The 12070-nt window shown below is 38.2% G+C and overlaps 1 protein-coding gene across 8 annotated transcripts in view; it reads left to right on the top strand.

The window, feature by feature from the left end:
* Positions 1-2098, top strand: part of LOC127866971 (uncharacterized) — a 49547-nt gene extending 47449 nt beyond the window's left edge. For all 8 annotated transcript variants that reach the window (XR_008043191.1, XR_008043189.1, XR_008043194.1 and 5 more), the window contains one exon: positions 1686-2098. The gene's annotated coding sequence lies outside the window, so the exon portion shown is untranslated. The remainder of the gene's footprint in view (positions 1-1685) is intronic.
* Positions 2099-12070: the final 9972 nt, after the last annotated feature.

Consider the following 12070-nt stretch of genomic DNA (forward strand, 5'->3'; position numbering starts at 1 on the left):
TCTGATTGATACCGCCCGCATGACCTGTTGTTGTTTGCTCACCACCATGTGATCTATTGGAGCCTTGTTCTGAGAAAACTGGGAATAATGCATGTGCGTAAAGTGTCGTCCCAGATTAGCATGTGCAGCACGCACAGGCTAATCAGGGACGACACTTTCCGTCTAAACTTAATTTTCGGTAAGGAGGGACTGCCTTGAAACTAAAAATGCACAGGCTAATCTGGGACGACACTTTACGCACATGCATTATGCCCAGTTTTTTCCGAACACGACCCATTTTATTAGTCTTTGTCATGCGTCTCGTTGTGTATGTCGTGCGATGTGGGTCGTACCGTGTCAATATTTAGAATGTCACTGTATAGGAAAGAGTTTTGTCACATTTGGTAGAAATGTTTATATGGACAATATCTAGACAAAGTGTGAATTTGAGTCGAATGCATTAAAAATCTAGGTAGCGGTTGAAATTATAAAAAAATATCATTCGCATTCAAGAATTCACCGTTATTAATCATAAAAAAATGGTCAGGATGATTACTAACAATATCAAAGCCAAATGCTGGGTCCTATAGGATTAAAGGTCACCTTATCAAATTGCTTGCATTTTGAGTCAAACTTGGCACCTCTGTCTATATCATTCTTCATGTATATTCTTAAGTCTAAGAATGGGTTGGTGAATGCGGGCCATGGTCACGTGAAAAAAAAATCGCCCACAGTTGTAGTTCCTCTTTAACTCATAACGCTTTAGGGCCATCATGACCATCATGCTTATTCGTTACTGGGCTATTTGAGTCATCGCTTTCATAGACCACTACGGCGTTATCATACTTAGTGTTGTACAATGTTGTTTATGCGTCCAGCCTATAATTTATTGTTTGTGATACAATTCCAAGCTGCCACTTAATCATGTAAATGTGGATGTGGCGTATTAATGCATAAGTACACAGGGCCGTATGCAGGATATTTTAACTGGGGGGCCCAAGCGGGGAGGGTGCGGGAGGGGCCTCCCCTTCCGAATTTCAAGTTTTTCTTAATTTGGCACTTTTTAAGGTGAATTTTTATGCTTTAAAAAACTTATTTCGTGATATATATTTATGGAATATAACATGTAAATCATCATCTTTCTGAAGTCTAAAGCTTTACAGATTGGTGTGAAATTCACACCGATGTTTAAAGCTTTGTATTTCAGAAATGTGTGATGTTGATGAAGAAGGAAAGCAAACTTTAAAAATCAAACAACTTTATTAAGAAATGTATAATAACGTATGACTGACATATAACCATAATATTATTTTCTCTTTGAATTCAAATTTCCTCTAAAGTTTCATAATAAACTTCATAAAATTCGTAATAAAATGTTTATCATCTACTACACATTTTCACTTTCACCTTCATCAACACAGATTAACCATCACAATCGTCTACAACTCCGACATTTGTTTGGAATTTTCTCTATAATAACCGTTTTCCGGAGGTTTTTTAAGCAACGCTTTCAGATATTGAGCAGATGTTTGGTATCCGGAGAGGTGCTCCCCGGACAGGTGCCCCCTAATTTTAAGGGGGCAGAGAGGTGCCCTCCAAGCAAATCTGGAGGGGCGGATAAGTGCCCCATGTCAGAATTTAGTAGGCGGATATCTGCCCCCTCACAATAATTTAAATGCCCCCATTGGGACTTTCGTCTGTTCCAGTTTGCAATCAACCCAGACACTTACCGTAAGAACAATTCGCAATTTATCGCACCACCTGGTGCTCTTCCATGTGCAATGGCGCCAAGACGTATGAGGCGAACAGAACAACTGCGGCAGAGAAGAGGCAAGCCCGAAAGGCCCGTGTTGCAAGCCCAACTGGAGACGTCCCACTCCTCCTTTTTGTACAAGAATATTCCGTGCCAGGATCGGCCTCAGCAGCCATTTGCGCACACACAGACAAAGCCAGTCCCAGACCCAAAGATGACTTGAGTGGTCCTAGTCGAGTCGACGGACGAACGAATGAACAATCCAAATTGTAAACGAAATAAATTAGAAACAAATAAATGTATTTATGTACAATAATTTCTATCGTAGGATTTGATGGATTGTAATAAATATCAATGTTAAATGGATACTTCATGCGTTTACTTCTATCCTTATCGCAATATTTGATGAATGAGCAATGTCATTATCAATTGAAGTATGCTACTAATCATTATATTCTTTGTTAACTTCTGTCATCACCTTATTTTCATCATACTTAATCTATGTATTTTACTTACGTTATTTTGTATTTTGCTTCAGATGAGGGATGAAGTAATATGTGAATCGCGCTCTGAGAAACAAACCTTTATTGGTTAATCACATAACAAGTGACATATGAGTCATTAGTAAGTTACCGTTCGCGAACTGTAGATTCCATTTTTGTGCAAAAAAAACAAATAATAAAGTATGGGCATGACATGATTACTTGACATTGCACATGTTCACGTTGTTTCCGCGCGTTGTTGTAGCAGAAAAGCATCAAATATATGCATTTTCAGTTGAGCTCAATGTTAGGAATTGATAGTAATAGTTTACCGGGACTGAATGAGCATTTTCACATGTTGAATGCCAATGTTCAATTAGTTTCATTTAATTAAAATCATGACCATACCGATTACAAACTTTTTTTAATAGACGCCGCAGACGGCAAATGTTTAGATTCTCAATCAAAACTTTTTCAATACGGCGAGAAATCTCTTCACATTTTGCCGTTCTCATAATAAAATTATTTATCCTATTATTTAACATAGTTGAGTTGTCATAACACTGGTATTAATGGTATGACTTCAATAGAGTGGTCCGATCTTATGAAATGTATTTTGTTTGACCTAGGTTTGACCTAGGTATTAAAGTATCGGTGGATTAATTGTTAACAAAATCAATTGTGATTGGGTTTAACTTGTATTTATCCAAAGGGTTTGTTAAAATCTGTCTTAGTTTTACAACAGCATTTCAAAATGGAATAAACGCTTAAGCTATTATAATAATAGCATTACTGCAGGGCGTCCATCTGAACCAAACAATTACGCAGTTTCTGCATGACTTGTACGTTCGGTCAAGTTTCTCGATGGATCAGTTAGAATAAACTTAAAAGGATATTAACGAATGGTCGGATATACAACTCCACACACACACACACACTTGCACACACTGTGATTTAGTATACGAATACTCGTAGGGAAAACAACAACACACACACACACACAATTTTCCTCGTTTATAAGGCACCACCTGAATAGACAAATCCTGCAGGATCAATCTGCTCAGGGTGTACTTTAAGGGGAAGACAAAATTTAGGGGGCACTTATCCGGGTCATCAATTCTGATAAGAGGACATTACTTCGCCCCCTAATTTTTAGCAGGAGGGATGTTCTCCGCCAAATAAAAAACATTGAGAGTCATATATCCGCCCAGTGAAAAAATCTTTGAGGTGGCACCTCGCCGGTGGGGGGAGGGGGGGGGGCGCCTATCCTAGAGTCAGAGTTTTGTAGTACATTTAATAGTACCCGAGCCGACAATGACCAATCGAACTATAACAACCGTTTTCAGGAGGTTTTTTACGCAACTCTTTCAAATGTAGAGCTGATGTTTATGCTCCCGGTAGGATGGCATATAGCAGTCGGACCGTCCGTCAGTCCGTCTGTCCATCCTTCCGGCATTTCATTTTCCGGCTTTTATTTCAAATAGCTTTAAGATGTTGACCCAATATTTGGTGTGTGAGTCTAGCTACATGACTTACAGATGAAGTGTCAGTTTCGTTCCGGTTCATTTATTTTTGAGAAGTTATGGGCCTTGGACAAAGACGATTATCAACATCACCGCCTTATTGCTTCCAACATTATTTGTTTTTCACAAATTATTAACGTCAGCAATGTCCAGACCTACGAACTCCTGTGTCAGTTGTTTCAATTCGCTGCTGCTCTTTCCTTGGTCAATCAAAAGACCTGTTTAATCAAGCATTTAAGATCCCAAGGGGTAATTGACTGATCGGGGATGTGGGTACCAGGAGATAAGAAAACATTGCCTAAGGGCTTATCTCCACCGGCGAGTAAATTAGCGCTTATCCTTTTGTTTAACAGGGACAAGAAAACACGTCTGCTCTTTTGTATTGAGTGAAAGTGTACTGTGTTTCAGGAGAGAACAATTTGCAGTAGGCCCATTATTTAAAAAAAAAAACATAACTCAACAGCCAGCTGGGAGGGCCCGGGCCCCTGGGCCCACCCCCTGGGTATGGGCCTGCGTAAGCTGAGCATTTGTGAGAAATACTTACTTACTTACTGTTCTTATGTATTATGATAATAATATGCATAAATGTAATTATCAATTACTCATGAAATACGTGTCGCTGATACTTCTTACACGTGTGTTGTTGTTTACTAGTTACTGTTTAATATTATGAGGTTAAATATGCTTTATATATTGTAATTCGGACATATGTGAAGGACTTCTTAACCTATTCAGCTAGTCATTTGTTGTCTTTGCTTGACAGATAGTGAGTTTGTTTGACCGTTGTAAGCACAAACTGTTTCAGTTATAAGACGAAAAACGAATATAACAAAAATGGAAAAAAAAGCTGGTGAAATCTTGGGTCGAATTTTCGGGCAAATGTGTCACACCTGTACCTCTGTGACTTTTAAATATTAATATATATCTGACTGTAGACGTTTATCATGGAATCGACCGATTGTGTTGTCAGTATAACAACGCTTAAATGCCCCTAGTTTATAAGATGATCTCTAATTAACAATATTATATTTTGCACGTATCACAGTCTCTTTGTAGGAAGTGTTATATCCTTTATATCCTTTATATTCACTTTTATTTATTTTGTTTGCTCACCTGAGCACATGATGAGCATTTGTGATCGACTTTTGTCCGTCGTTCGGTGTGCGTCGTGCGGCGTCAACATTTGCCTTGTAAACATTCTAAAGGCCACATTAATTTTCTGATCTTCATGAAACGTGGTCAGAAGATTGTCCCCATGATATCTTGGACGAGTTCGAAAAACATGGCCGCAAGGGGGCGGGGCATTTTTTCTTATATAGCTATATATGCCTGTAGTTAAACCTTGGTAACACTCAAGGGGCCACATTTAATGTCCGATCATCATAAATCTTGGTCAGAAAATTGTTACCAATGATATCTTGGACGAATTTGAAAATGGTCCTGGTTGGTTGAAAAACATGGCCGCCACGGGGCGGAGAATTTTTCCTTATATGGCTATATATGGTTATAGTTAAACCTTATCAACCCTCTAGAGACCACATTTATTGTCCGATCTTCATAAAACATGGTAAGAAGTGTTACACAAGAATATCTTATATGAGGTCGAAAATTGTTCAGGTTGGTTGAAAAACGTGGCCACCAAGGGGCGGGGCATTTTTCCTTAGATGGCTATATATGGCTATAGTAAAACCTTGTTAACACTCTAGAGGTCAAATGCATTTGTCCAATCGCCATTAAATTTGAACAAAATATTTTTTGAAATGATATCATCGATGAGTCCGAAAATTTCGAAAACAGTTCGGTTTGGTAATAAAACATGGCCGCCAGGGGCGGATCATTGCTCCTAAATTGCTATAGTAAAAACTTGTTAACACTTTAAAAGTCACATTTGTGGTCCAATCTTTACAAAACTCTGTCAGAAAATGTGTTTTAAGGATATCTTGGACGAGTTTGAAAATAGTTCCAGTCTGTTGAAAAAATTGCCTCCATGGGGCGGATAATTTATCCTTATATGGCTATAGTAAAAACCTTGCAAGGACTCTAACAAAATACATTTATAGTTCACTCTTCATGAAAGTTGGTCAGAACATTTGTTTAAATGATATCTTTCGTTGCACAGAACATGTCAGTTTTTTGTATCACAGGTGAGCGACTATGTGCCTTTCAGGTCCTCTTGTTTAACTTGTTATCTGAAAAAATAAAATTCGATATTATGTGAACAAGTCCCTTTAACAGTGGAGTTTACATGATATGCGTCCGTGGGATTGTTTGAATTCTACATAAACATGCCAGTCAAAAACCTTGTTTGAATGATGTTATTCTTTGTGCTTTTTGCATATTTGAGTATCGCATTGTTATTCATGGTAAATTTATCTCACTAAAATGCTTTGTTAGACGTACAGGAAAATAAAAGGCACATTTGAACAATTGCGTGTATTGACTTATTAGCTCACCTGAGCACAATGTTTTGTCCTTCGCCCTTCTCGCGTCTTGCGTTGTGCGGCGTTAACGTTTGCCTTGCTAACACTCTTGAGGCCACATTAATTGTCCGACATTTCGTCAGATTTGTCCCAATTTTATTTTGGGCGAGTTACAAATTGGTTCCGGTTGGTTGAAAAATATAGCCGCCAGGGAAAGGGGCATTTTTCCTTATATGGCTATAGTAAAACCTTGTTAACACTCTAGAGGTCACATTTATTTTCCGATCTTCCTGAAACTTGGTCAAATGATTTGTCCCAACTATATCTTGTACCAATTGGAAATGGTTTCGGTTGGTTTAAATACATGGCCGCCAGGGGGCCGGGCATTTTTCTATATATGGCTATAGTACAATCTTGTTAACACTCTAGAGGCCCAATTTATTTTCCAATCATCATGAAGCATGATCAAAAGTTTAGCCCCATTGATATAATGGATGAGTTTGAAAATGGTTCCGGTTGGTTAAAAAACATGTCCGCCGGAAGGCGGTGCATTTTACCTTATGTGGCTACATTTGCCTATATTAAAACGTTGTTAACACTCTAGAGACCACATTCATTGTCCGATTTTCTTGAAATTTGTCCAGGAGATGAGGTCGATTGTTTGTGTGAATAACAAAGATTTGTGTTTTAAAAGGAATTTATTGATTTTTGTACTGCAAGATGAGTCTGAAAATAGTTCCTGTGTGTTTAAAAACAATGCTCTCAGAGGGTGGCAGTTTTATTTGTATGTCTATAATGAAACATTGTGAATATTGTTTGTCACATGTCACAATCTAAATGACACTTGCTGAGTACACATCTTCTTATAATATCTTGATTTTGTTTACTTAATAAGTTTTAATTATATCCTCTTCAAACATTGTGACAATCTTTATGAGTATAATATTTTTTCAAAGTCATATAAACTCCCCTATCAAAAGGTGTACGTCTGAATTATGATCTACCCTTTCTTCATGCAATCCATTGTTTCCGTTATTTTCTTTTTATTATACAAGAAATTAATACTTCTAGCTTGAATTTGTTTAAAACACAAAACTTTCAAAAAAGTTATCTAATATATCAGGAAGAGAAATATTGGAATGATTGCATAATATATGAAAAAGGTTGTTAAGCCACGATTTTTTAATCAAAATGTCATCCCCATCCACGTTTTAAAAAGGTTAAGGCACAGATTTTCATAATTTTGGGTGAACTTTTGTGATCACCTTTTGTCTGTTGTCTGTCGCCCGTCGTGCATCGTGTACATTTGCCTTGCTAACACTGTAGATGTCATATGTATTGTCCGGTCTTCATGAAACTTGGTCAGAACATTTGTTCTACTGATATATTTGGCTGTACGGAAAAGGTCAGTACCTTTGTATTTCAGGTGAGCGACTTTAGGCCTTTCATTGTGATCAATTACCTGCCAATCTCTCATTTCACTGCTTGCGTTCATTGTGGATTCTTATCGTAGACTTAAATTGATATTTTCATAATATTTCGTGTTTATGTTTGGAAAACAACAACAAATGCCTCTTTTTACAGACTAGTACACTACAAATCATTAAATATAGATTTGGGTATTAACATCCTCCTAAATGTCTCTAAGACGTTACAGGAAATAATTGTTATCGGAGAAAAGCCCGTAGACACTTAAGCAAGTATGCGTATCCTACAAAATAGATCAAGGCACGACCTGAATACATCTGAGCCGCCCATGGCGTTATGCATATGCATTTAGCGTCGTCCGGAACTAGCTTATGCAGTCCGGACTGGCAAGTCAAGTTCGACACTTTCCAGGGTTTCTATGCCATATGTGACCAGGGTAGCTCCAGGGGTCCTATGCCATATGTAACCAGGGTAGCTCCAGGGGTTCTATGCCATGTGTGACCAGGGTAGCTCCAGGGGTCCTATGCCATATTTAACCAGGGTAGCTCCAGGGGTTCTATGCGCTATGTGACCAGGGTAGCTCCAGGGGTTCTATGCCATATGTAACCAGGGTAGCTCCAGGGGTTCAATGCCATATGTGCCCAGGGTAGCTCCAGGTGTTCTATGCCATATGTGACCAGGGTAGCTCCAGGGGTTCTATGCCATATGTGACCAGGGTAGCCCCACGGGTTCTATGCCATATGACACCAGGGTAGCTCCAGGGGTTCTATGACATATGTGACCAGGGTAACTCCAGGGGTTCTATGCCATATGTGACCAGGGTAGCGCCAGGGGTTCTATGCCATATGTGACCAGGGTAGCTCCACCGGTTCTATGCCATATTATGACACCAGGGTATCGCAAGGGGTTCTATGCCATATGTGACAAGGGTAGCTCCAGGGGTTCAATGCCATATGTGACCAGGGTAGCTCCAGGGGTTCTATGCCATATGTGACCAGGGTAGCTCCATGGGTTCTATGCCATATGACACCAGGGTAGCTCCAGGGGTTCTATGCCATATGACACCAGGGTAAATCCAGGGGTTCTATGCCAGATGTGACAAGGGTAGCTCCAGGGGTTCTATGCCATATGACACCAGGGTAGCTCAATGGGTTTTATGCCATATGTGACAAGGGTAGCTCCAGGGGTTCTTTGCCATATGTGACAAGGGTAGCTCCAGGGGTTCTATGCCATATGACACCATGGTAGCGCCAGGGGTTCTTGCTATGTTCTACTAAACTGGAGAGACTTCTTTACAAACACAAATGCCAAAACAGCGGAAATTGGACCACACAGGCTAATTTGTGATGACACTTTACACACATGCATTAAGCCCCGTTCTTCCAAAGCTAGGAATATTTTCAAGAGAAAATTCATAGTTTCCATTTATGCCAACTATTATTGCTTTTAACTCCTGTCTCAAGACATCATTGTTCATTGTTTTGAGCAATTTACCCGTAAACTACATGTTAAAGAGGCCTTTTCACAAATTTCGGCATGTATTGAAGTTTCTCATTAAATGCTTTTTATTTTAAGCTTTCCGGTGGTTTATAGAGAAATATCAGAGAATTAAAACTGATAATTTCACTGTTTCAAACAGTGAAAATTATCAGTGAAAATTATCGATAATTTTCATTGTTTACTGTGAAATGACGTCATTTTTTGGACGAAATGACGTCATTATCCCAGCGAAATTCTTAAGTTAAACTATTAAACAATGTATATAAATTGCGAAAAAAGCATAAAATAAAAAGAAAATTTGTTGGATTTGGCGGAATATCGATTTTGATTCACTCGTGATCATAGAAAATAAATTTTTCACTCGTGGCTGCGCCACTCGTGAAAATATTATTTTCTATGATCACTCGTGAATTAAAATCGATAATCCACCGAATCCAACAAATATCCTCTTTATATTGATAGATTGAAATATTGGACCTAAAAATCTACAGTAAAAAAAAACACAAGAATACTATTAATAAAAAGAAAAAACACTGAACTCGAACCACTGACCGCAATTCCGGTAGTTTCACAAAATATAACGACAACAACAAACTTTCCAAATTATTCAATCGTTTCGCGTTGAACGCTTTATAATTTTCAGGTTTTCAAATCGTCAAAAGATGAATATAATGGATATTTTAGAGTATGGTAAATATTCAGTATTATTGTTTCCTCACAAATATCATAACTTAAACGAAAATTTGCGAATCTGAAACAACTTTTTTTAATTTTGTCAATTTACCAAAACGTGAAAGGCCCCTTTCAATGTCGAGAATTTACCTAAAATAAACTCATGAACAAATAGATACCGATCACACCGTCCGATCTGCGGACGACGCTCAACGGTTTGGCGCCAGGCCGATGATCGCACGGACACCGGGTTATTTTGTAGTATCGGGCGGCGTCCGGATTAATTTAAAGTCTAAATTAAAACTTTACCAGACGTCGGGCCCGGGATGGAATCGAGTTGAGGTCGAAACAAGATCAGACGATCAACGCACGGGTATCGCCCGCCGATCGCCGGACATCGGATTCATTGAACGTGTATCGGCAAAAGTAAAGGTATTTCCCAGAGGCATATACATCGGCCGGCGACCGTCTGATTGCCGGAGGGCCTCTGCACGATGCCCGACGGACGCCGGACGATGCTCGTTATGATACACGTACAATGATTCCGATGTCGGGCGCATCCGTTGATCGTCCGATCTTTTTTCGATCTCAACTCGATTCCTTCCCGGGCCCGATGTCGGGTAAAACAAACTGTGATATAAAAAAATTAATCCGGACGCCGCCCGATGCTACAAAATGACTCGGACAGGAACGGATTTTTCGAGCGCCCGCAGATGATCATGCCCTCGAAAACACAGGTGGTTAGCGTGTGGCTATGATATTAATTAGTGAAAACATCATTTTGAATGATAAATAATCATATTATAACGAAAAATTAACTTTTCTGAAAAAAAATATTTCACTATCAAATATATATATAACAAGGTATGCAACTCAAAATCACCCCATAACGGGGTGCATCGCTTTGAACAGCCATATCTTCATCAATTGTGCAGCGATTTTCACGATCTCGGTCTTATTCAACGCAGAAATGAATTTCCTTTCTGGAAATGTATATGTCTTGCAATATTTTTACAAATGCTGGGTCAACTTTTAAGAAATAACACGATACACAACACGCATGACCCAGTTGACAGTGATCATGCTGTCTTTAAGACTGAAATCTTCACGGAGTAAAGGGCAACTTCCCTACAAAGTTCATGTAGTTCGATACCATAATTCAATAAAACGTATGAAAAAACATTATTACCGTTCTTGTCGTTACATTCTGCATCAAGACTAACTGTCCAGCGCCGTTTGAAACCTTTGTTTACATACATTTCAACTAACTGACATTTTAAACATACGAGTGATTTCATTGGTCCAATGCGGAGGTGTGTCTTTACAACTGTAGATTTCATTCATAAAGAATACATGATCACTGTCAACTGGGTCATGCGTGTTGTGTATCGTGTTATTTCTTAAAAGTTGACCCAGCATTTGTAAAAATATTGCAAGACATATACATTTCCAGAAAGGAAATTCATTTCTGCGTTGAATAAGACCGAGATCGTGAAAATCGCTGCACAATTGATGAAGATATGGCTGTTCAAAGCGATGCACCCCGTTATGGGGTGATTTTGAGTTGCATACCTTGTTATATATATATTTGATAGTGAAATATTTTTTTTCAGAAAAGTTAATTTTTCGTTATAATATGATTATTTATCATTCAAAATGATGTTTTCACTAATTAATATCATAGCCACACGCTAACCACCTGTGCTCGAAAATGTGTAATATCCCTATATTGTGTGCGAAAATAATAGTTTTCAAGACGTCTTGATAATATGGAGCAAAACTCAGGAATGAGAGAAGGCAAATCATCTCTGTCCTGCTGTTGTTTGATTAACACACAATTAAAATTAACTAAAATTTCAGAGCCAATGATCCTTTTAAAGGGCATTTCGTGTTAAATAGTAATACAACATTGCTTTAAATTGAAATATAATTGAAATGCAACATATTATTATCTAATATTTTAAAGTGATATTATGGGCATTTTTCACTGTTGAATTGAGCTGAAAAGAATTAACAAGTCAAAAGAGTTAGTTAAAATGTGGTTACTGACCAATTATCTGCAACTCATCTTGCTACTAGTTGTTTATAAAAATATATTTTATATTCGATATTTTACGTGACTGGTGAGTCCTGTAAGACGAAATGATCCGTAAAACAAAATTGTGTCTTTGTGTCGTATGAAATAATCTGCACTAAAACTAAATTTAGTATCACATCGTACATGCATGATCAGTTGTCAAACGAAAGTACGGTTGATATTCAAATGCATTATTTTTCTCTTTCCTGGATATTGTTTAGTATGTTGATGCTGCA

Source organism: Dreissena polymorpha, chromosome 2 (assembly GCF_020536995.1).
Source record: "Dreissena polymorpha isolate Duluth1 chromosome 2, UMN_Dpol_1.0, whole genome shotgun sequence".
Classification (NCBI taxonomy): Eukaryota; Metazoa; Mollusca; class Bivalvia; order Myida; family Dreissenidae; genus Dreissena; species Dreissena polymorpha.